The sequence below is a fragment of the Hermetia illucens genome, chromosome 1, assembly GCF_905115235.1.
Source record: "Hermetia illucens chromosome 1, iHerIll2.2.curated.20191125, whole genome shotgun sequence".
In the NCBI taxonomy this organism is placed as follows: Eukaryota; Metazoa; Arthropoda; class Insecta; order Diptera; family Stratiomyidae; genus Hermetia; species Hermetia illucens.
In genome coordinates, this window is record NC_051849.1 from 18,587,536 (window position 1) to 18,612,089 (window position 24,554).

At 45.9% G+C, this 24,554-nt stretch overlaps 1 protein-coding gene across 2 annotated transcripts in view; it reads left to right on the plus strand.

Annotated features, from left to right (window-relative positions):
- Positions 1-24,554, plus strand: part of LOC119656874 (calcyphosin-like protein) — a 40,848-nt gene that overhangs the window by 1,356 nt on the left and 14,938 nt on the right. Inside the window, exon 1 of one of the 2 annotated variants that reach the window (XM_038063547.1) lies at positions 11,496-11,664. The exons of the other annotated variant lie outside the window; for it this stretch is intronic. The gene's annotated coding sequence lies outside the window, so the exon portion shown is untranslated. Of the gene's footprint in view, positions 1-11,495; positions 11,665-24,554 lie in introns of those variants that run through there. 2 annotated transcript variants of the gene reach the window in all.

Genomic DNA, 24,554 nt, shown 5'->3' on the forward strand with positions numbered 1-24,554 from the left:
TTTGGACTATCAGGCGGGGGGTGTCCAATTTAAACCTGCAATATCCCGCCGTGAAGAACTGAGTGAGACTATAATGATCGGTCAATTGAACCACTCTTGACATTAGACCAACGCCTTCACCATCTATTTATCGTCTTCAATAAAGGAGAGATAGATTTTACCTGAGTGAAATTATGCGGTAATTCCAACGATTAATTATTTGAAATAATAAAAACTTGTTGCTTCTTTTTCGTTGGTGCGAATATTTATTCTTGCAAATACCGATATTTCAGGAACCACTTGTTCCCTTCATCAGTGCTAACAAGTTCAACCTGTTTGCAAATGTCAGGTCAACGATCGAACCCGACCCTCTTCCTCGAAAGGTGGACACGCATCCAACGTTGGCGAGCACGATGTCCAGCTACGCAAATGACTCCAACAGAATTTGACCTCTGGTGTTCATCGGTCGACTTCCCCACTCCAGGGCCCACGCGTTGAAATCACCCGCAATGATTTTAGGGCTGCGGTCTCTAGCGTCCAACACCAGACTGTCTAACATCTCCTCATATTGTGCCAAGGTTGCACTAGGATGAGCGTAGCAGCTGTAAATATGGACACCGTTGACCTTCGTCCTTATAAAACTGGCTGCCGGGGGGGCCATGACTTCCTGAATGGCCTGTCTTCCGCACGCCCAGATTGCGGCGTTGCCAGACGCATCCACCGCCCAAGTTGCACCGCCGTAGTTTCTGTACGGCTCGCAAATAACCGCGACATCGACATTCGACTCTCGAATGGTTTGCGAGAGCAGGTCCTGAGCTGCCTCACAGTGATTGAGATTGATTTGTATCAATCTCATTTGCCTGTGCGGTTCAGCTCCTTCCTATATACCGGACATCTGCTGCTTCCCGCAATATGCCGGCCGTCCACGTCCTCTTTCCCACTACATAACATACACCGTGGATCTCCGGTGCAATCTTTGATGAGGTGGCCCTCTTCCCCACACTTCCTGCAATTCCTCGACCTATCATGCTGACTAGTGTATGCCGCCGCAAAATGGCCGAAATCGAGGCATCTGAAGCATCTCTTTAGAGATATTTGCTCCCTGAGCCTGCACACGACCCAACCTACTCTTACCTTGCCCGCGGTAATTAACTTAATAGCTGATTCCGCCGGCAAACTAATAATAGCGGTCTGTGTGCCACCATATGCCTTCTTCATCCTTTTTATGGCACTCTGGTCTATATCGCCAAGGTTGAACTGCTGCTTTAGTGCAGCACAGATGTCCTCCCGTGAGGTGACTTCATATAGGTCCTTGCATTCAACCACTATCTCCTGTTTCCGAGCTCTTACCTCAGCTTCCTCTCCAAGTACACTTTCCACCTTCCCGCGGAAGTTATCGGCCGACTTGTCGGCGGATTTACTTAACTCCAGCATCAGATCCCCTCTCTGTGTTCGCCTGATACGGCCCACACTATCCCCCAAATCCTTCAATTCCGGGTCTGACTTCACCTTTCGGAGGATGTCGGCATAGGACATATTTCCCTTCTTGGAAATAATTATTATTTCCGGGCGGAGCTTCTTTTTGTCCTTTTTCCTCTTGTTGCTCACCTTAGTCCATTGTTCGGGCCTCCGGGCGTTGGTTTCTTCCATTTTTGTAGGTGTTGTGGCTGCAATCGTGAGATTACCGACTTTCGCGGGTACTCTCGCCGGCTCCACCTTCTTTGGTGAAGAGTCTTTTTTCTTCTTCGGGACTTGCTGTGGTCCAAGAGGCTCGCTGGTACCGTCTTTAGCTCGTTTTCCTGTCTTCCCGCCTGCTTTATCACCGGGAGGCGTCACCTGCGTTTCCCTTGTGACCTTGCCAACTGACGCTTGGGAATTCTTTTCTTCGAGTGCCTTGATATAAGACAATTTAATGTCTCTTATCAAGGCTCGAATATTTTGGTGGATATTCCGTCTCTCCTTGATGAAATCGCACAGTTCATTTATTCGTTCCCCGAGTGTAACGAACGCCATTCCGGTATGTTCCCGTTTGCTTTCGCGCCTTGCGCCACAAGGAATGATCTCGATTAAGGGACTATTCGTATTTTTTTCAGAGTCCCGCGACGAATCTCGACTACCAAAAAGAACCATTGTTCTCGGTGGTGATCTACCAAGCTTCGAACTCCTCCTAAAGGGATCCGGTGTGGACCTAATTTCCACTCCACCATTATCTCTTGTAGCATTAGATGCCACAGTAGCCAAGTTTCCCACTACTGAGGCACTGCGGTCGTTGGATATCGACGGCCGGGAGCCCGCTTGCTCACTCCCAAAAACCACCGGCACTGAGTTTCCGAAGCCCTGCACCGTAAAAAAACTACTTTTCTCCTCTTCCATATTTGGTTTAATTTCTGAGTGTCCTTCCCATAGCCAATTTTTATCCACGGGTGGGCGTTTACTTCCCACCTACCCGGCCTGCGCATAAGCATGCCCATACACGCACATCTCCGGATGCGTGCATGTGCATGCCCATGACACATTCGCCGAGCACTCCCTTATCCGCACGAAGGGACGCGCCTGATGGGAGATTTGGCAACTCCGCACAGGATACCGCACACATTTAATAAGATCTAAAGTGCCTTTCCCTAACTGGGGTCGTATAGAGCAACATTGAGCTCACCACCCCGGCTATAAGTAGGCTGCAAGTACAGTGCGACCCTCCTACATTCTATGGTATCCTTGCCAAAGTCATACTTGTCTCGAATGTTTTGTCGCATACCGCACGTTTTGCTTGTAATTTAGCATCGCATCTATCATCACTACCAAATATTTAATAGCCGATTTCGAACTGATAGTGCAGTGTCAGTCCAGAGTTCTTTTTTTGAAGATGGAAGGTGGAAAGCTTCAAAATCTACCGCAGGTTCTTGCCACACGGTTATGTAGGACTCTTACCCACTAAAACCACTTCCTTCTCCTTCCACTCTCCCCGCGGAACTCCCATTTGGTATTACGTCACGGGACTGGATCAGAATTTATTCTGCGCTCATGTTAATATTCGTGTTCCTCTCGCTTTCATTCTTTCGAGTGACTTCTTCCTGCCTAAACTTCTCTCCGATGGTTGCAATCACTTTTTCGACTTCGGTCCATATCCCCTTTGCTTTCGCCATAAGTTCCATTATATTTTCGGGTGGATCATCCTCATCCATACGGATTAAGTGACCCACCCACCGAGACCTGTTGAGCCGGATTTTATCCACAACCAGACAGTCGTGGTATCGCTCATAGATTTCGTCGTTATGTAGGCTACGGAATCATCCAATCTCATGTAGGGGGTCAAAAATTCTTGGGAAGGTTCTTCTCTCGACGGCCAAGAGTTCGCAGTTTTTTGCTAAGAACCCAAGTCTTGTGTCGATTGTGATTTTCGACCCTAGATAAGAGAAATTATCAACGGTCTCGAAATTATAGTCTTCTGTCTTTATTCTTTCCGTTTGACCAGTGCCATTTGATGCTGTTGGTTTTTTGGTACTGACGTTGCCACCACATATTTAGTCTTTCCTTTATTGATATGCAGCCCACGATCTCGCGCCGCCTACTCGATCTGGACGAAGGACTGCATATCTCGGGTTGTTCTTCCCATGATGTCGATATCGCCAAGATAGGCCAGTAGTTGGGTGGACTTAAAGAGGATGGTGCTTTTCGACTTCCTCCACCTCTTAAGCTTTTATACCAAGGTACATAGTACATAGGTTAGTTTAGTTTTAGTTCAGTGGGGGGAGCCATAGCTCCAAGCACTTTGTTAGACCCATTGTGGTATTGTACTCTCGACTACGACATTCGCAGACTGTGAAGAACTGTGAGAACTATCTATCTCCACAGACAGAGACTGAGACTGGGGATACGCAGACTCTTCGTTGAAGAAAACGAGGAGGCTGAATAAAAAGTGCAGAGCCGTTCTCTTGCTCCTCCTCACATTGGCTGTATATGGCCCAGACCACCACCGACACATGGTGGCGGAAAATGAGGCATGCCGCATCAAAGTAAAATTTCAGAGGAATTTGAGGAGCCGGAGAGGATTCGGCAGGGTTGCATCTTGTCACCGATATTCTTTCTTTTCGGCGTTCTACATGTACCTCCGGGGATGTAAAGGAGTTCAATGGACCAAGACATGCTTCATCAAACACCTCGACTACGCAGATGGCATCTGTTTTCTCTGCTGGATTTAGAAAGATAAACACCAATAAAACCAACGTTCTCCCCCGAATCATCGTTCTCTCCCTATATGCATTAATGGGCAAAGCATCGAAGACGTCGATCAATTTGCATATTTAGGAAGAGCGGTTTCTGCCGACAGTGGCACCGTACTGAATGTTGCTTGACGTAATATCAACGCTAGATCCGCTTTCGCTGCAAATCTGGAAATACAGTCCTCCCAACGTCAAGATTCCATAATATATCCATCAGCTGATACAGAGCAATTTCGGTTGACCGTCCTGCCCGGTAATCCTTGACTATGACCTTCTCCAACGTTGTAAGTACGAACGATGTACGGCGAATTGGTCTGAAAAAATTGCCAGTGGAAAGGATCCGTTTTACACGCTCTTGGAACAAAGACCCTTCTGTCCTCCTCTATGCTCTTGCTATATATATCCCAAAGCTATGCTACCCCTTTTGACACTTGGAAGATCTTAAGATAATTGCTAGGCCCCACTGGAGTAGTGCTAGAAAAATAGCATCTACTGCGGGTGATTTTAGTAGTTTAAAGGTTCTCACTGCCCATTAATCTTGTTCTCGAGCACACCTTTTTCCAGTTCTCAGGAAGAATGTTGTTGCCTTTCACTGTGGGGTAGATCCCCGGAAAATGAATTCTGAAAACCAGGTGCACTCTGTTCTCCTCATTCTCGTTAAACGTCTCATCTTTCTTCGGGAGGTAATGCCCTATTATGGCTAATGTTTCTGTTTGTGATTCCTTTGGTTTGGTCTAGCTTTCCCAAATTTCCCTGAAACTGTTCCATTTTGCGTTGCTGTAGGCGGTCAGTGCATTTTTGTCTCTCGGACTTCTATTCTTTTCCGGTTAAGTTTCTGTTCCATAAGGGACATCCCTTGATGACGTAAATGTCTTATCCGAACACCTGGCCTTATATGCGCTAATGACGACTTCGTTGCCTTTTTATACCACTGTTCGTTCCAGTTCGTTTCTGATATCACTATCTCTTTGTTAATGAGGTGTCTTGCATTGGAGCCAGTCCGTTCGCCTGAGATTCCTTAATATTCTTTTTACGTCAGAGTTGCCCTCATTATCGAATCTGATTATTGTGTGATCCGACATAGAGAGCTCACTCGACATCCTTCAATTCTTGACCAAGGCCTTCATCGGACTGTTCCCTAGAGTTATGTCTAGGGAAGCTTGGTGGAGATTTTCTGGGTTATCTTAGTGTTGACCATTGCTCTTAGGTAGGCTTCCCAGTCGATGTCCCCTCCGAAGTATCTTTCCTCGGCCTCTCCCTGTGCGCATGCACAGGTATGTTGCCAAATCAATAGTTGATATGACAATTTTGACGTTTGATTGCCTCCAGGAATTGAAAACCTGCCACTATCGTGAGGAATTGATTTTTGCCTTTCACATTGCTTCTAAAGACTCTCCATAATAACGTATGGAGATCATAATTTTGAGTAGGAGGCCCATGAGATCGTCTAGCGCTGAGGTTTTGGGAAGGAACACTGTCACCATGTGTGCGCTTCGTATATAATTCCCAGCACATGTCAATAATTCTGCTCCTTTCCAGCCTGGCAACTTAGGGACTATAGTCCCAAACCATTACGCATTGCCCTCCGGCGCATAGTCCATCAGTGTATGACCTGGTCGAAAACGTATGCCGATGATCATAAGCGACAAAACGTTTGATAATTTCATGCTCCTCAAGAGAGAGTATTCGCTCCGTACATTTTTTCGGGAATATGATATACTAATGTTAGACGTGTTTTTGCCTGTTCCTGCTTCTTAAGCAGTAAATTAAGCCCCCGGGCTCTCCCGCCTTGCCGGGCCTTCAAATCAGGGAATTCTAACCAAAGGGAGGAGGAGAAAGGGAACTGTTAGTTCAAAGAACCTTCTGCCATCCTGTCCCTCCACAAGCTCTACCCTTCTTTGCAATGAGAAGAAGTCAGAATGGAATGCGCAACACGGCTCCACCTCTCAGCGCTTAACAATGTTGTTTGGAGAGAGATTCCTTGTGTTTAAATATAGTTCCTTGCGAATCTCATCCCACTTTCTACAATGAAAAAGGCGCGATGGGCATCGTCTAAAATTCCATTGCAAAACACACATCAAGAGATCGTACATTTCCAATCTCGTAAAGGTAAAGCTGAAAATCTCCAGTTGGGTAAGGAAGTAACCATGCATTCGGCTCAGTCACGGCTCTAAATTCGGGAGCATATTCAATGATTTTAAAGTGGGAATAACTCCACGGCAGCACATATCGCTTCAGCGAGCCTACTTTGGATGAACTTTTCGAGCACTTTCTCGGTAGCATCAAGCATAAATAGTAGTCGGTATGAAGGCCGCCCTTTCCCTTTGCTGATCAGCGCAAGCCTTGCCACCTTCTAACGAGAAGGAAAAATGACCTCTCCCAGGAAAGCGTTGAATGCGCCGAGAAATAAATCTAGCTGCCGTTGGAGCACCGGGATACCATCGGGTCCTGGCGCCTTCTTGTTTTCCGCAGAGAGGCTTGCCTCTTTCAACTCTTTTATAGAGAAAAATAGGTAGCCCTCGGCGCGCCTCACACTGCCGTCATCATCCCACACGAGGTTCACAGGTAATAATGCCCGTACAACGTGGTCCCGATTTTTCGAGTCACTAGTTTGCAACTAGTTTCCACGGGTCCCTATTCACCTCGTCGACAAGATCCTGCCAGCAGCGAGCTTTATTCCTGCTCATTGCGCTGCGGAGTCTCAGTTTGGCTGATCTGTACTCTGACATTATGGTACATACTTTTTCTGGTCGTTTAGACATTGTGTCAAGCTTGTGACACTCCTTCCGGAGCTCTATAATTTCCGCCGTCCACCAATACATAGAATGCTTAGCATGTCTCGATGTCCTCCTGGGCATGGAAGCTTCGCAGGTCATCGTTATCAGATTCATAACTGAATTTACAACAGTGTCAGCTGCAGAACCCGTAGGGGTGCCCTCCCGCGCGGTCCCAACTGCTCCAAGAGTTTCGACAAACTTCCCGGTGTTCATCTTCGCGACGTACCATATACAGAAAGAGCGCCAGGGATACCTTTGTTGGTTGCGGTCTCCGGAGCTGGCCAATATTCAGCCTGGTTCCACTGCTTCACTTTATTTATTTATTTAATTTAACGGACGACAAACAGAGAAAACTCCAATTAACTATTCTCCTCAGGAGATGGTGCTCAGAGGTGGCGGTGAGGAAGAAGGGGCGGCAACCCTGTCGGTCAAACTAAAACCAAGTGGCCGAGGAGAACCTCCATAGTGGTGGCACCGGGAGACGCTGTAATCACTTTGGTTTGCCGGCCGTGATTCGGTAGGCGAATGCTCCAAAGACCTAATCAGGGCGATCAGACCCGAGTCTGCACGGGGACTCATCTGAAGTGGCAAATTGGTCACGAAACCTTACCAGGGGTATACTGGTACTATGGGAGCCGGGAAAGCCCGTGGACTCACATACTTCGGGTGAACTCCTGTTGTATGTGAGGACAGCTCGGTTATTTGCGGTTGGCCCCCCTAGTGGGAGTTTCATGGTGGTTGTGGTTGTGCTCAAGCGAGAAGAGACCTTCGGGCCTCGACGTGGTGTTGCGTTTCAACACGGGTGCCGTATTCCTTAGTTCGGTAGAGATTTAGGTAATTCTTGCATCCCCCGGTATGAATGCTAAGCCATGCACTTGGTATAGACTGGTACCGTTGTTGTTTAAAAAATGCGCATAGATCCAAATAGGTAGCCCAGGGAAGCTTTTCTTAAAGAAGAGGGAACGGGTGAATTTACGTGCAAAACAATTACAGTTACGGGAGGGAGACCAGATCACGAAGCAACACTCGAGGGTATTCCTCACGAGGGAATTGAAGAGAGCTAATGAGGGTTGGATGGAGTCAAAATCAGAGTGAAGTATAAAGCCTGACAATTTTGCTGCTCGATTGATGACCTCGAGGCAATGGGTATCAAAGCGGAGTTTATTGTCGAAAGAGACTCCGAGGTCTTGAGTGGAATTTAAGCAAGATAAGGAATGCCCGTTAAGAGAGAAGGAGAAAGAAGTGGGTGAGGATTTTAGGGAGTAGCACATAGCGGGACACTTTCTGATGTTTAGCACTAAACTATTGGTCGAGTACCAACGAACCAGAGGGTCCAGGTTAGACTGAAGGGAAACAAAGTCCATAGGTGACGATATAGCGGAAAACAGCTTAAGGTCGTCTGCAAAGTGCAAACAGGGACAAGTAAGGAGGGGAGGAAGGTCGTTAATAAAAAATAAAAATAACAAAGGGCCCAGAATAGATCCCTGTGGGACGCCAGAAGAGGGGGAGAAGGAGCGGGAAGTACAGAGGTCAAAAGAGACGCTGTAGGATGGGTTGGAAAGGTAAGAGGCAAGTCATAAATCTGGTAAGGAAACGTTTAGAGACGAGAGTTTGGATAGAAGTATTTTGTGATTTACAGTGTCAAAGGCTTTCGCGAAGTCAGTGTAAATGGTATGCACTTCTTGCCGTGAATTTAGACATTTGGCGACAAAGTTGGTAAAGTCAAGCAGGTTGGAGGTAGTGGACCTACATTTAACGAAGCCATGTTGCTCTTTCACTATGTGTTGGCCAAAGTGGGCGGACAACCAGTCGCTGATATATCTTTCCAGGATTTTGGAACAGGAGGAGAGGAGGGAAATGTGACGGCAATTCTCGGCAAGCGTACGATCGCCACTTTTGTGTATGGGGATGATGAAGGCCTCTTTCCACAAGCCGGGAAAATGATTTTCTTCGAGGCTTTTGTTGAAAATAAGAGATAGGGGAAGGGAGATGGACTTCCCGGTTTTGAGCAAAAAGAGGTTTGGAGGACCATCGTAGCCAGGTCCGATATTGGCATCAAGTTTGCCAATGAGGTACTCGACAAGGATAGGGGTAAGAAGGGGAATGGTAGGCAATGCGGGGCAGGCTACATCCACTATTGGGAGGGATTCGGAGGAAGGAGGGGGAACATAGACTGAGGAAAAATAGCGGCAGAGTAAATTACAAGATAGTTGGTGGGAGTTAGCTGAGAAGCCAGACAAATTAATGGACGGAGGGGATAACTGGGCAGGGCAACGAGAGTTAGAAGGAAGTTAGAAAGGTTTCAGGTTTCCGCGCTTGCGAGAGCCTTCCACACTGGTCAAATATTCGTTTCTATACTTACGTATTAAGGGTTTGACCGATGAATGTAGAGATTTGAAAAAAACTAAGTCAACATCGTTTCTAAAAGACAGGAACTTCTTCCTCGCAGTCTCTTTTTGACGTAGTTTTTTGTGAACTTCAGTGGTGAACCAGGCGGGGTAAGAGCGTAAGCACTTAGGAGAGGAGGGAACGTAACAAGGAAGAAGATCAAATAAAATGGTATAGAAAGTGTTGAGTGTTTGGTCACACGTAAGTGGAGAGAGGAGGGGGGCCCAGTTGATTGACGCCAGGGATGAGTTCAGACCTTCGAAGTTCGCTTTACGAAAGTTGAACTTGGTAGGCTTGCGAGCGACCGGAGAGTGGAGTCGGGATATCTGAACATCGAACTCGAGAGCTGGATGATGGGCGTCAGAGGCAACATAAGACGGGGCATGAAGGGATCAGGAAAGGCAACGCACAGGAAGGTTAGAGAGGACAAGGTGAAGAGTGCGATCTAAGTGGTTTCTAGAAACGTTAAACTGGAGGGCGCCACAGGTGTACATGAAAGTGGATAGAGGAAGGGAAGGGTGGGTCGAGTTATAAGGGAGGGAGGGGAGGCCAGAAGTAATGGGCCAGGAGAGCATAGGAAGGTTAAAGTTGCCACAGAGGATGAAAGCAAGTGAGGGAAACAAAACGGTTAGGACCGCTGATAATCTGTCGACGAAATCCTTGTACAGAGAAGGCGGGCTTAGGCAGGGAAAACATACTCACGATATGATAAACGGACATACGTTTGGCGGAAAGGCACGTGGTGACAGAATCGTAGGAGGGGGAGGAAAAGATGATTTCGGCACAGAGAGGGGACTTAACGGCTATTATGGCTCCTCCGCCAATTGTCTTGCCAAGCGCAGCGCAGTCTCTGTCACAACGAAAGACACTGTAACCTTCGAGGAGCTCAGAATCTAAAATCCTGTCATCCAGTCAGGTTTCAGAAATGCTGATGTCATGATGTTGGAATGCTAAGGCAGACAGTTTGGAATCCGACAGCTTGGTCCTTAGACCCCTTACATTTTGGTAAAAGAGTGTATAGTTGTCGGCCGGAAATTTACATAACTTCTCCCTTCTTTGATATATTCCTGGTTCTCAATATTGCGGGGATGCGCCTGATGGACCAGTTTGTGTGCAGTACGGGGTTTCGCTTGTTTGTCGTTGAATATTTATTTGAATCCTACAAGTATGGTGATAAGGTCCGCTGAGACATAGCAACCCGTAGGACGGTAAGGTCAAGCTTAGTCACTGAGGTGACCAGGTATCAGTGAGGCTCCGTTCGAATTCAGTCCGTGATGCTCAATAATAAACTGTCTAATGGGCATGGTTTTCATAACAGCCTGGATTGTGGGAGGTGGATCCCAGGGAGCTATCTTCTGAATCAGTCTTTGGGGAAAACAGTGGACTGCAGAATATACTGATGCTAAATATAGAATTCTTCACTAATTCATGTCATACTCTCAACTACTATTATAAAAAATCCATAGATGATTTACAATGGGAACATATTAATCAACGATAAATAAGACTTCAAAACTTGATGTGAATTTTCATGATTTTCGTAAGTCTTGGTTCCGCCTGATTTATTATGCAGTACTACATCCGAGTATACATGAATATTTAAAAACTCATGGCTAACGCATATCATTTATGTATGTCCATTACTTTAATTAAGCCCCAGTCAAGGTCGTTAAACTAAAGACAATTCCCCATCTTTGTGGCAAACATATCGCTTGATTAAAGACTACATATGTACCCAGTTAATGCTTTATACTTCGTGGTTTTCGCAGTATTCGTTTGTTGTACATATATTTTTCGCTTGACTGGAACTCCCATCCAAAAATATGAAAATGTCATTATATATGTACATGAAAATGGAAAAATCGTTGCGAACAATATTCATTGTTTCCCAATAAAGAGAGCACCCCACCGGCGACTTCTGGGTACCATTTATTATACATGAGCCCCATCATACCGACCTAGAACTGTATCGAGCCATCCATCAAGCTATGCCTCAATCTTGGAGGAACTCATACATAGGAACTGGGTATTATTTTCCACTATTGCCGTGTCACCGCATATGCATAGTATGTATGGAGAATAGATATCCTTCACTTATTACTTGGAGCGGGCCGACGTTTACGTGGTATCCACCTTTAGCCCAATTAGGTTGATTCGAAACGGTTGGCTAGCATTGCTCATAGGAACTAGTTGTGTGTTGTATTTCCGCCGAGTTGGGCAGTTATTCCAGTCATCCGGGTGGAGTTTTTTTCAAAAGGATAAAAGTTTCAAGTGTTAAGGAAATAATCTAATTTTTAAAAGTACATATTTATGAATATATACTCATTATACATAGATAAGTAGTGATAAATTGCTTTACCACTGTCACAATTTTTTAAGGACTCTTTATAGTGTAGTGCCGTTGACTATCTAAACTCCTATTAGAAAATTGTGGATGGGTTTCACATACAATAACCATAATTCTTTCAAATCTTTTCAATATACGCTCTTGGACCTCAAAATCCGAGGCTCTACGTTTGACTATGACCCCCTCAATCGTTAAAATACTTTTCCACAGTCCATAACTTTAGAACTCCCTCTTAAGGGCTAATCCTTATAGAGATTTTCAAACAAATTATTTGAGAAAAAAGAATTCCGATATTTCTGGTAATTTAAATTCTGCCTATTTTCAAGCCTGCACTTTTCCGGAACAGGCAAAAAACCTGCATCAACGCTGGACGTTCCCTTAATGTGTTCTTTACTTTCTAGCATGTATCCTTTTGCAACTGCTGATATACCCAAAACCAATTTCTCCCTCGCATTGTTGAACTATCCAGTTCAATGCTCCTGTGCTCCTTTTCGGCTCCACTAACTTTTGACCAACAGTTTAAAATACGCGAATGTCCTTTACTTGTTGCATGTAAAGGAAGCATAAGTAAAATAGGAGGCCATCGTCTCTCGAAAAATGTAATGTTCTGAGCCTGTTGGGAGTCATAAAAATTATTGTGTATAAAGGCACGACTGACAGATAGAATTAGCTAATTAGCTTAATCATAGGAAAAGAAATAACCAAACATCGTAATAAAAGCTTTCGGGGCCATTTCATTTTTCACCGGAACCTTTTCGTGAAATCACCGCAATTAGTCTGGGGCAAACAAGAGTTATGTTATTATAATAGTATAATCCGTGGAGCACCAACCAGCAAAATCAATCATAATTTATTGGTCCAGTGTGAGATAATTAAAAAAAAAACTAAATAAAATGTCTTTTCAGTTAGGGGAATTTAGCGGAGTCAGATTTTCAGACTCAGTCCATAGAGGGATAGCAGTTCCGGTTACCTTACAAACAGAGATCTCTTTGAGTTCGCGAAAGAATTTTCTACCTAGAGGAGGGTAGCGAGGAAGTGCCTGAGGGTTTCTCCTTTCCCTCCGCAACTTCAATAACGCAAATTTTATGGTATGCCGCACCTGGCGGCATCCTGCCCCTCCCCCGGCAAAATCCGGATACGCACGCGTCTGTCCCGAAAGCCCTCGTGATGTAGTCCTTTTATAGGAGGGCTATATTCTCTTTTACTTAGCACAGGTAAACCTTCGCCTCTTGAAATTAGAGGATGTCAAATAGTACGGGTAAATCCCACTTTGCATAGTCGTCAGAGGGACATCGACCACATCTACGAAGGAATTGTGAAAAGCGGAGACCTGCCTCATCGACCCGCTCATTCCCCTCTATGTTCCTATAGTCGGGAATACAGAGGAGGGAACTTTGAGTGTATCGCCCAGACTGTTCATCGTCACTGGACATCTCGCCAGCCTGGTTGTTTTCACCACTAAGTCCAAAGTCTTCATGATCGCTTGGTTATCGTTCGAAATAACTATGTTACGCTTGGGGCTCGGATCATATCCCAGGTATCTCGACAGGCCTCCAGTATGGCCAGTAATTCCGCTTGGAATACACTAGCGATTCTTGGAACTTAGCTACCCTACGCGCACCCGAGAATACTCCCTCGCTGATTTCGCAGAACATCTTTAATTTGTCGGGAATACTGTGTTGTTACATCGCAACGCATCGCGTGTCTTCCATTTTGTCCTGGTCAGAAAGCCTACAGCATAATTAGGCAGCAGGCGTAGGAGGCTATACAAGCTATCTGGGCACTCAATTCTCCCTCAAATCACGTACAGAAATTTTCCGTTGAAGGAAAGTGACAATCTTTTGGATAAATTCATCCTGAGTGTGTATCCTGCAGCCTGCTGGCATGCTTAACGGGGGAAAACATCCTGGACAGAAATATCACCATGTCTTCGGCATACCCCTTGTTCCAGCTCTTGTCCGATATCGATAGAATTTCATCCATTGCAATTGACTAGAACACTGGATTGATGTTAGCATCCTGGGGGTGTCCCTTAACTTACAGCACTGGTCAAATGACTACCTCTCAGATCAGATTGGATTATTCTGGCCTTTAGTATGAATAAAATCCACTGCGCAAGGCATTCCTCCACTCCTATACAAGTTAGAGCCTCCTTGATTGGACTATGTTATAACGTTGTTGAATACTCCTTGTATATAGGAAGACAGCTAAGAAATTTTACTTCCAGTGTAACGACTGTTCAACCGTGCTAATTACTTTGTGAAGAGCAGTCTCTTTAAGCGCGTAAGCGTGTGTAAATTTGAAGAAAGGCGACCTATCACTCTAGGGTTTTCAACAAGAAAGATGGAGATGGGACTGATTAGACGAAAGTCCTTCGCAAAATTATGACCGCGCCCACTCGCTTTCGGTATGAAAACCACGCGCGTACGTCTCCTGGAATACAGTACACGGCCAAGTGAAATACGGCTCCGATAAATTTTAACAAGTCACCGAATAACCTTTTCTTGTTGGGTGTGAACTATGTCTGATATTATACCATCTGGACCCGGAGATTTATATGCAGAAATGCCCTTTATACCTCAGCTGATTCGATTATCTCAAATGACTGGGACTGCATAACCTCCAAGCAGAACTCTGACTCACAGTCCGCCCCCCCCCCTCCCCCCGCTGGCGGAGAAATGTATCCGAAATAGCAGCTCCAGAGCTTCGCCAGAAGATTCCGTGCAGGACCGCCTCGACTTTTTAAGAAAGGATCGGCTTCTATGTTCCTTGGCTTGAATCTTACTAAATCTCGCAGTACCACTAATAGTTTCGATAATTTGACAGTAATCTAGTTGGGATGGTTTCCTGGCAGTCATTATGGCCGACTTGTACCTCCAGACGCAGTCCTTGTATTCATACGTGTATCAGATGTTGATGACTGGTCGGTTTCGTGAGATTGGACAAATCTTTATTCCACTATGGTGCCAATGTCTTTTTGCTATATTTTGCGGGTGCGATTCTCTAAAGACGATTTAGAATTCCTCCTTCAGAACCTTGATTTTTGACACCAATTCTTCTGTCATACTAATGTTATCGTTGGGAACACCGGTGAGTAGGGTATTGTTAACTTGATCAAACTTTCTCCAGTCGATCCGCCTGGGGTCTCCGGAAAAGTAAACGTCTACAGCGAAATTCGGATTGAAAAATGGCCAATTGGTATCCGAGAAGAATCTTTGGTCAGACTCTCTCTAGTTCTCTACCCTAAAGGTTCCATTGTCAGTGTGATATCAAGGACCTTCACTCAACCATCACAGTTCGCTGAGCTGGGGAAGTGGAAGGTTAATATACCACCCCTATTACATACTGATCACCATCATCATCAACGGCGCAACAACCGGTATCCAGTCTAAGCCTGCTTTAATAAATAACTCCAGACATGCTAATTTTGCGCCGAGGTCCATAAATTCGATATCCCTAAAAGCTGTGTGGCGTCCTGATCTACGCCACCGTCCCACCTCAGGCAGGGTCTGCCTCGTTTTTCTTGTCTACCATGCATATATTGCCCTTATAGACCTTTCAGGCTGGATCATTCTCATCCACAAGGATTAAGTCACTCGCCAATCGCAAACGAGCCGGATTTTATCCACAACCAGACGGTGATGGTATCGCTCATAGATTTCGTCGTTATGCAAGCTACGAAATCGTCCATCCTCATGTAGGAGGGCAAAAATCTTCGGAGGATTCTTCTCTCGAACGCGTCCAAGAGTTCGCAATTTTTCTTACTAAGAACCCAAATCTCCGAGGAATACATAACGCCCAATGGGCCTTCCAAACTGCTATAATCCGAATTTGAACGTGTCTGGCCAAAAGCTGATCAGACCTTACAGTAGAAGAGCCAAGTTCTTCTTTAGCACAGGTGGTAAGCCTTCGACATGTGACGTCATCGGATATCAAATAGTGTGAGTAGATTTCTTCCTCCAAAAGCAGTCCAACTGCACTCAGCTTGGTATTTAAGAGCGGAAACTGGCCAATTTGTCTACCCGTTCATCCCTCTCCATATTTCTATAACCGGGAACTCAGAGGAGGGTGATCAGACTGTTCAGCATGTCTCTCCACTTAATGACCGCTTGTCTGTCGGTTAGAATGACTATGTTACGCTTGGGGCTCGGATTATATCCAAGTTATCAAAAGGTTTCCAGTATCGCTAGTAGCTCCACCGGAAATACCTGGCGAATCCAGGAAACCTTACAACTCAACGACACCATGCGTATCCGAAAATACTCCCGTTTCAACTCCACAGATCATCCTCGATATGTCCGTTACCTCGCCACGCATCATCGGTCTTCCATTCTGCTTTGTTTGGAAAGCCCACAGCACAGTGCTTCCCCTTTGTTGGGGATGGCTAGTGTTCTCGTGGTACTTCGTCTAGGATGTTACTATGACCGTAGAGTTTTCCTTTCCAGCATCCAGGCTCACAGAGTCTGCTAGTAAGGCTCAATAAGGCGTATTTAATATAATATAACCCAAATGTCGAAAATGTAGCAGTACATTGAGGGCATCTGCTAGATAGGACTACATAGCACCAGTAGTACCTGGACATACAGTTTTTAGGATCCTTTTAAGTTTTGCCTGTTATATTTCGAACTCAACGCGGCTAACAATAGAACCGCACGTTACAAGGAGGCGGACCCTATTTCCTCAAAAAGGTCTTCAAGCAGGCGTAGCAAATTATGCAGGCTTTGCTAGTTCTCAGCTCTATGTTTAGTCTTCAATTTACCTTAGAATGAGGGTCCACATGGGATGAAAGTAACAATTTTTGACCACTTAGTCACTGGAAATGGAATTCAGGTATCCTTCTTTTGGTGGTAAATAGAATTAGCACAGCGCCCTTCATAGTCTCGCTGATAACGGAGGGAAACATCCCCAGCACAAGTATCACTAAATTGTCCACATATACCATCACTTTCACTCCACTCCTATCGAGTATCCGTCGAATTTCATCCATTATTATCAACCGTAGCATTAGACTGATGCCACCACACTGGGGCGTCACTATACTCATAGCTCTGATTAAATAATCTTTCCAGATCAAATTGAATTACGCAAGTTCTTACCATATTATTCATTTTCGTAAACCACCTCTCCGATCTTACTATGGTTAGAACATCGTTGATGGCTTTGGTACTCACTTTGTTGAACGCTCTCTCTATACCTTGCAAGGAAAGTAGCTAAAGTATGATGCTTGAAGTGTACCAACCGCTCAACTGTGCTCACTACCCCATAAATATAAGCCTCTGTGGATTTGCCTTAAAGTTAATGATAATAATAATCGCTGGCGCGTCAATTCATTTAGATCTGGGCCTTAAAGTGTGTTAGAGCCCTTCATTCAAAGTCGTAATGGTATACTACATACACTGTAGGAGGCAATGTGCTCAGCATTGTGCTCACCCGTGTTTATCGCGCTGATTGGCCTCAGGTGCTCATTCATAGCTGAGTTAACTGATATCCCACATCTATTACCTTTCAGGTTGCCGAGCTAAAATTTGAATAGTGGCAACCTCTCCATGATTGTCCTTAAGTTGGTGCCCAGGACGTACCTTAGGGTCTGATTGACCGAAAGGCCTTCGCCGACACATAGCCCCGCATATCCACTTTTAGTATAAAAACAACGCATACATGTCCCTAGTAGTACGATATATGCACGAACGAAATGCAGCTCCAATCCATGAAGCAACTCATTCTTACTGTTTCTGATGCATAACTGACATTATGTCGTCTAGCTTTCTATGCAGAAAAGCTATTTATAGCCCAACTGATTTTATTCTTGGTGACTACCGATTCGAAAATCTCAAACGTTTGGAACGGTGCAACCTCCTCACTGGCCCGAGAAATGCGAGTGGATCAGCAAACAGACCTGGTCGCCGACGTAGTCCTTGTATAGCTACCAGTATTTATGCGTATTAAAGTTGTTGAAGACTTCCTGGTCAACTTCGTGAGATTGTACAGCTCCTATTACTGTATTTTGCCAGGTACGAGACTCTAAAGAATACCTTCTCCAAAGCCTCGATCTATGACTCTAATTCATCATCATCATCAACGGCGCAACAACCGGTATCCGGTCTAGGCCTGCCTTAATAAGGAACTCCAAACATCCCGGTTTTGCGCCGAGGTCCACCAATTCGATATCCCTAAAAGCGGTCTGGCGTCCTGGCCCACGCCATCGCTCCATCTTAGGCAGGGCTGCCTCGTCTTCTTTTTCTACCATAGATATTGCCCTTATAGACTTTCCGGGTGGGATCATCCTCATCCATACGGATTAAGTGACCCGGCCACCGTGACCTATTGAGCCGGATTTTATCCACAACCGGACGGTCATGGTATCGCTCATAGATTTCGTCATTGTGTAGGCTACGGAATCGTCCATCCTCATGTAGGGGGCCAAAAATTCTTCGGAGGATTCTTCTCTCGAACGCGACCAAGAGTTCACAATTTTTCTTGCTAAGAACGCAAGTCTCCGAGGAATACATGAGGACTAGCAAGATCATAGTCTTGTACAGTAAGAGCTTTGACCCTATGGTGAGACGTTTTGAGCGAAACAGTTTAAGTAAGCTGAAATAGGCTATGTTTGATTTCATCATCGTAGCTTTTATCGGTTGTGATTTTCGACCCTAGATAGGAGAAATTGTCAACGGTCTCAAATTTGTATTCTCCTATCCTTATTCTTCTTCGTGTTTGACCAGTGCGGTTTGATGTTGTTGGTTGGTTGGTTTTCGATGCTGACGTTGCCACCATAAATTTTGACTTGCCTTCATTGATGTGCAGCCCAAGTACTCGCGCCGCCTGCTCGATCTGGATGAAGGCAGTTTGTACGTCTCGGGTGGTTCTTCCTATGATGTCGATATCGTCAGCATAGGCCTGCAGTTGGCTGGACTTAAAGAGGATCGTACCTCTTGCGTTTACCTCAGCATCACGGATCACTTTCTCGAGGGCCAGGTTAAAGAGGACGCATGATAGGGCATCCCCTTGTCTAAGACCGTTGTTGATGTCGAATGGTCTTGAGAGTGATCCTGCTGCTTTTCTCTGGCCTCGCACATTGGTCAGGGTCAGCCTAGTCAGTCTTATTAATTTCGTCGGGATACCGAATTCTCTCGTCGCCGTATACAGTTTTACCCTGGCTATGCTATCATAGGCGGCTTTAAAGTCGATGAATAGATGGTGCAACTGTTGCCTGCACTGGTCCTCTCCGAAAGTATTGCCGTGTCGTCTCCGCAGACCATTTTCGATCATTTGATAAGAAATACTGAATCCTAACTTCGCAACACACTGCCAATCCCCCTCCCCGTAGACAGCACAGTTGGGCGCAGACGTAAAACGCTATAGTGGAATTCTTATCCCTCAGCTTGCACCCAGATGCTTTATATCAGATTAAAGTACCAATCTTTGCCAATTTGGCAATGGGAAGTGGAATTTGACTGTCCTTCTGTTGGTGTTAAATAGCATCAGCTCCGTTTTTACTCATAACGGAGAGGAACATCCATGATACTAATATAACTAAGTCGTCACCATACATCACCACCTTTTTGTCCAGTATCAGCAAAATTTTATCTATTAATCAGTAAAAAGAGTACCGGAGATAGGGCGCCACCCTAGGGTATCTTTCTACTGAAAGCTTCGGTCGACTGGCTGTCTCCGATGTCAAACTGCAATATCATGGTTCCGAGAATACATGATACCCCGTTGCATGTAGTGTAACGACTGCTCAACCGTGTTCATTACTTCATGAAGAGTGGTTCTTGTCGATTTGCCTTTGAAATAGGCGTGCTTAGGTTTGAAGAAAGGTGACCTCTCCATGATTAATGATCCTTAAGTTCTGGACGTATTTTAGGGCCTCCAACACGAAAGAGGTGTCTGGTTGGCCGAAAGCTCCTCTCCGACTCATGATCGAGTTTGTCCGCTTTCGGTATGAAAACCACGTTCCCACGACTCCAGTAATGCGGTATATGTCCCAACGAAATACAGGCCTGTCGAAAGAGAGAGAGGAAAGGGGCGATTTCTACCAGGTCCGGAATTTTTTTGAAGGGTCGGAAGTAGATATTTTTTCTAAAATATAGGGATAATAGAGGGTCCTCATAATCTCCACCTCTGGCCAGGATTTATCTCTCTGCGTTCCTGATCACATCATGAATATGATTTCACCGCGGTTTTGAAGTCTTCCCATTTTCAAGTTTTTTTTTTTTAATTTTTCTACGACCAACGGGCAACATAACGTTCGAAGTGGAGTGTGGTCTTGGGATAAACATATGAACAGCTGAGCTTCTCTCAATAACGACTACCTTAGTTCGCTTTGCGAAATTATATGGAGATCACGAAAGGATCTTATATCATCTCCAGCTCGGGGTTCAGAACACGAAACTTACTGTAGTACTAGCTGGAGTTGTCTATTACTTCTGCCTTAGGAGAAATTATCCCATTTAACAGTTTTAATTTTTTTTTCAAAGAGGTATATTTCTAACTTGTAAGATAAATTCAAAGTTGCTAGATAACCTCATAAGATGCGAACAGAAAAGACAAATAGGGACTCACCCTTGCATTTCGTTGGCTGTTTCGAACGATTGGTTTCCATCATGCACTTCCTTCTACCAAATATCCACAAATTGGTTTTTACAAAATAAAAGCATAGAGGTTGGCCACGCAGTTCTTAAACACAACAGGCGTACTTTGTCCTCCTGGCCAGGTCTTCCTAACTGCGAAATAAAAAGAGATATATACCTATCTGACGATTTGATTTTACCTACCTTAAAAAAGTGTTACACCATAGCACTTATCCTGTTTCTCAGCATGGATATTATCCAATGCGTAAGATTCCCCTCCAATCCAATACTGGTGAAGGCTACCTTGATGGCGTTGACACTAATAAAGCTCAATGCTCCCTTTGTATCCAAGAAGACAGCTAGGGTATACTGCTTGCACTGCAATGATTGTTCAGCCATGCCAATTACCTGGTAGAGAGCGGTTTCTGGGGATTTGCTTTTGAGTTAGGCATACTGGGACTTAGAAAAAGGCGTCTCCACAATCGTCCTTAAGTGGATGTCCAGGACGCTCTCTACGGTCTTCAAGACACAAAAGGTGAGGGTGTGAACCAACAGCTCCAAGGTTCCACCAGAAGATTCCGTCCAGGATCCTTCCAACTTCTTCAGAAAGGATGGGCTCCTATATTCCTTGGACAGATTCTTACTGAACTTTGCAGATTCCCTGGTGCTTTCGATGTTCTGGCAAAAGTCCAACCAAGACCGCACTCTTGATGACCGACTTGTACTTCAGCCCTTTTATAGTTGCCAATAATTATACCTATATCAGGTGTTGAAAATTTCCTTGTTCAGCTTCCTGAGGCTGGACCGATCTTCATTCCACCACGATGGCATTGTCTTTTTGCTGTATTTAGTAGGGCACGAAACTTGAAAGGCGGTATCAAATGCCTTCTCCAGAGCCCCAACCTTTGCCTCCAGTTCGTCTTTCGCGGCAATCTTGTCAATTTGCGCACCGGGGAGTTTGTTCTTGATGGGTAGGTAGGTAGGTATCAGTGGCCGCTCCGAGGAGCCCAATTAGCGCTTTGGTGCGCCGTTTTGATGCCACAAACTCCCAAGACCGTGACTGTTGTTATAGGAACAGGGAATCGGAGTCCAGCTGGCTCGGATCCTCAGAGCCAGCCCGTAGCATTCACGAAGGAAAGCAGCTCTCCGACCCTGTAACTAGAAATCTCACCGAGGTCCCCAAAGAATGGTTTACCCAGTGTCCGCAGCCTGACTCGAGCTAGAGCCGGGCAATCGCAGAGAAAGTGCATGAGGGTTTCCCTTCCTTCTCCGCAGCTTCGGCAATGCGAGTTGTAGGGTAAGCCGAGCCTAGCGGCATGGTCCCCTATGGGCCAGTGCCCCGTGCAGACCGCCGTAATCTTGAATGCATTTGCGCGCGTCTGGCACAGGAGCTCTCGTGATCGGGCTATGTTATAAGCGGGCCAAATTCTCCTTGATTTGGCACAGCTTGTAAGCCTTCGCCATCTCAGGCCCGCGGCTGCTAGGTAGTGCGAGTAGACTCGGCCCCCGACAGCCGCCAGCGGAACACCGACTGTGTTCCCCGAGGGACTGCCAAGAGCAGAGCCTTGCCTGGCCAATCCGTCAGCCCGCTCATTCCCCTCTATGTTCCTATGCCCGGGAACCCAGAGGAGAGTGATCTTGAGCGTGCCGCCCAGATGGTTGAGCGTGTCTCTGCACTGCCCCACCAACCGGGAAGATGTCGTCGTTGAGTACAAGGCCTTGATGGCCGCTTGGCTGTCGGTCAGAATGGCTATGTTACGCTTGGGACTCGAATCACGCTCCAGCCATCGACAGACTTCCAATATCGCCAGTACTTCCGTTCTTGATAATATGACCAAACTTCCTCTAGTCGATCCTCGTGGGGCCTTTGAATAGTTTGAAGACCTCTATGGCGAGATCTAGACTGAAAAGTATCCAACTATGATCTGAGAAGGATCTCTGGTTAGACACTCTCCAGTTCTCCACCCTCAGAATCTTATTGTCGGTTAGTAGGGTGATATCAATTACCTCCTCCCAACCGTCGCAGTTCTCGGAACTGAGAAAATGGAAGGTTGGTGTACTGCCCCTGTTTCACACAGCGATAGATTTGTATTAATAATAAAATCAAACAATGGCTCACCTCTTTCGTTGATTTCCGAGCTGCGCCAAAGCGTATGCCTTGCATTGGCGTCACAGCCTATCAACAGATTGACTTTCTTTATTGTCATGGTGTTCGTCAAATGCTTTAGTATTTCTGGCGGAGCTGGTGAGCCATGTAAGTCGAGAAAATATACGTCTGCTTCAGTTTGACCATGACTTGGTTGTTCGAACTCAGGTCTGGACACAGAAAAGCGTAAAGATTCTTCCTCGTGAGGATACATACTCTAGGCCTGTCCTGATCAGCGTTTCCTGTGCTGTGGAATAAATTATAATATTTACTTTGAAGCCCTTTGATGATCCGGTCGCCTCCAATCCGGGGCTCCGGTACTAGTGCGATGTCGATGTCTTCCTCTAGGAGGAAGACAAGCAAGAAACTGCAGATTTACCTGCATTGCCATCAGCATGACCTGCTTGCGTAGAGGGTTCGTCAGTCTCCGTCGGATTGTCGATCCTCATCTCCTCGAACAACTCTTTGGCGGCGGTCGATTGGATACTGGTCTTCGTCCGCTTCTGCAGAGCGGAACGCTTTCACCTTTGCGTTCCTGACTCCGACCCGCACTTTATAGTCTACCTTTTCCAGTGCCTGCAGACACTCTCCGTTTATACGGGACAGAAAAAATTGGCTGTTCGTCGGGGGTTGCTCTTCTTTAATAACTATCCTGCCGTCTATAAAAATTCTGGGGTTTTGATCGCGCTAGGAATGGATGAGCTTGTCCTTATACGGACCTTCAGCAACCTGATGCGAGAGACCAGCCTCCTGGAAATCTCGTTGTAAGGGATAAATTTGAGCTTTACGCCTTTCCAGATGTCGCTGATCTTAGCGACGCACGAACCGAGAAAGTCCCTGACTTGGGACCAACGCACCACCTGAGAGAAATCAAAGGGATGGATCCCGTGTGCCTTTGGAATCTAGGAGATGCTCAAGGACCACCTCCGACAGCCTGCCCTCAACACCTCCGACGCTAGTATGCCACTGGTGGAATTTCCATCCACTAGCACCACACGTAAGTGGCTCTTGGCCACGTGGCTGAAGGGTTTCCCAGTTCGTAGCTCATCGGTTGGCTGTTGCTGCTTATTATTCTGCAGAGTTTGCGTAGTATCCGAGCTTTTGAACGCTCTGCTCCGCTTGTGTTTCTGTTCGACCTCGTCTTGAGATAGATTGCGTTGGGCTTCACCTTCTGCTCGTCAGCCAGGCGTTTGGTGTTATATTCCTCAACAATCGCCTGGTATTTAGCGGGATCCTTTACATCCCGCTCGTCGACGGTAGCAGTCTCCTTATTCTTAACAATCTTGTTGAGAATATGCATAGCCTTCTGGTACTGGCTCGTTCCTTAGTTGGTTTCCGGTGACCGACATTCTTTTCAATCTTTGCTTTTGAGGCGGGGGGGCTCGACGCCGACGGCTTCAAGTAAAAAGTGCTATGGCTGGTACTAGCTGCACGAAGGGTGACGGCAGTGTATTCCAAGCTGAAAGCCACTAGTCCATCTGCTGCCACTCTCCGAGAAATCTCTGCACTTGGTTTCACCACACGACGACTACTATCTCCTGACTGGATGCCAGCAGCTCGACCTATAATTATGCGCTCGACATGACCACCTCTTCTTCTCTCGTCGGTTTTTAATTTTTTTAATTGAGTCCACGTCTTGCGACGTGTAGTCCAGGAAGAATGCACGAGTAGTACGGGAAGAATGTCACCAGGGCAAGGGTCTTATTTGAAATTAAAAGCGCTAAAGGCATCCAGAGTTCTCATACTAAAAACCAAGCTCCGCATTGGCCACGCAGCCTTCAGCGTATGCTGTTCCAACTTGACTTGGGATCCTGCTAGTACTTTCTCCAGTGCAGGGAGGAAGATCTCCAGGCTGTTGCTTCGGCTTATCTCCTCGACAGATCCACTTGCTCTTAATACATAACTAGCAGGTAAACAGATCTTCGTCATTTGAATGAGCCTACTCCCAGGCCGGCCCCACACACACTTGGCCCGTCTGAAAAGGGTTCCTAGGGGCCACCGTGTGGAGTTCTCGTGAAGCCTTCCCGAATTTCGGAAAAAAGGAAATACGACAAGTGGTTTGCAGTGAAAAAGAAGTTGGGTTAGACAGCTGGATGTACTTTCTCGACGGTACTAAAACTGGCG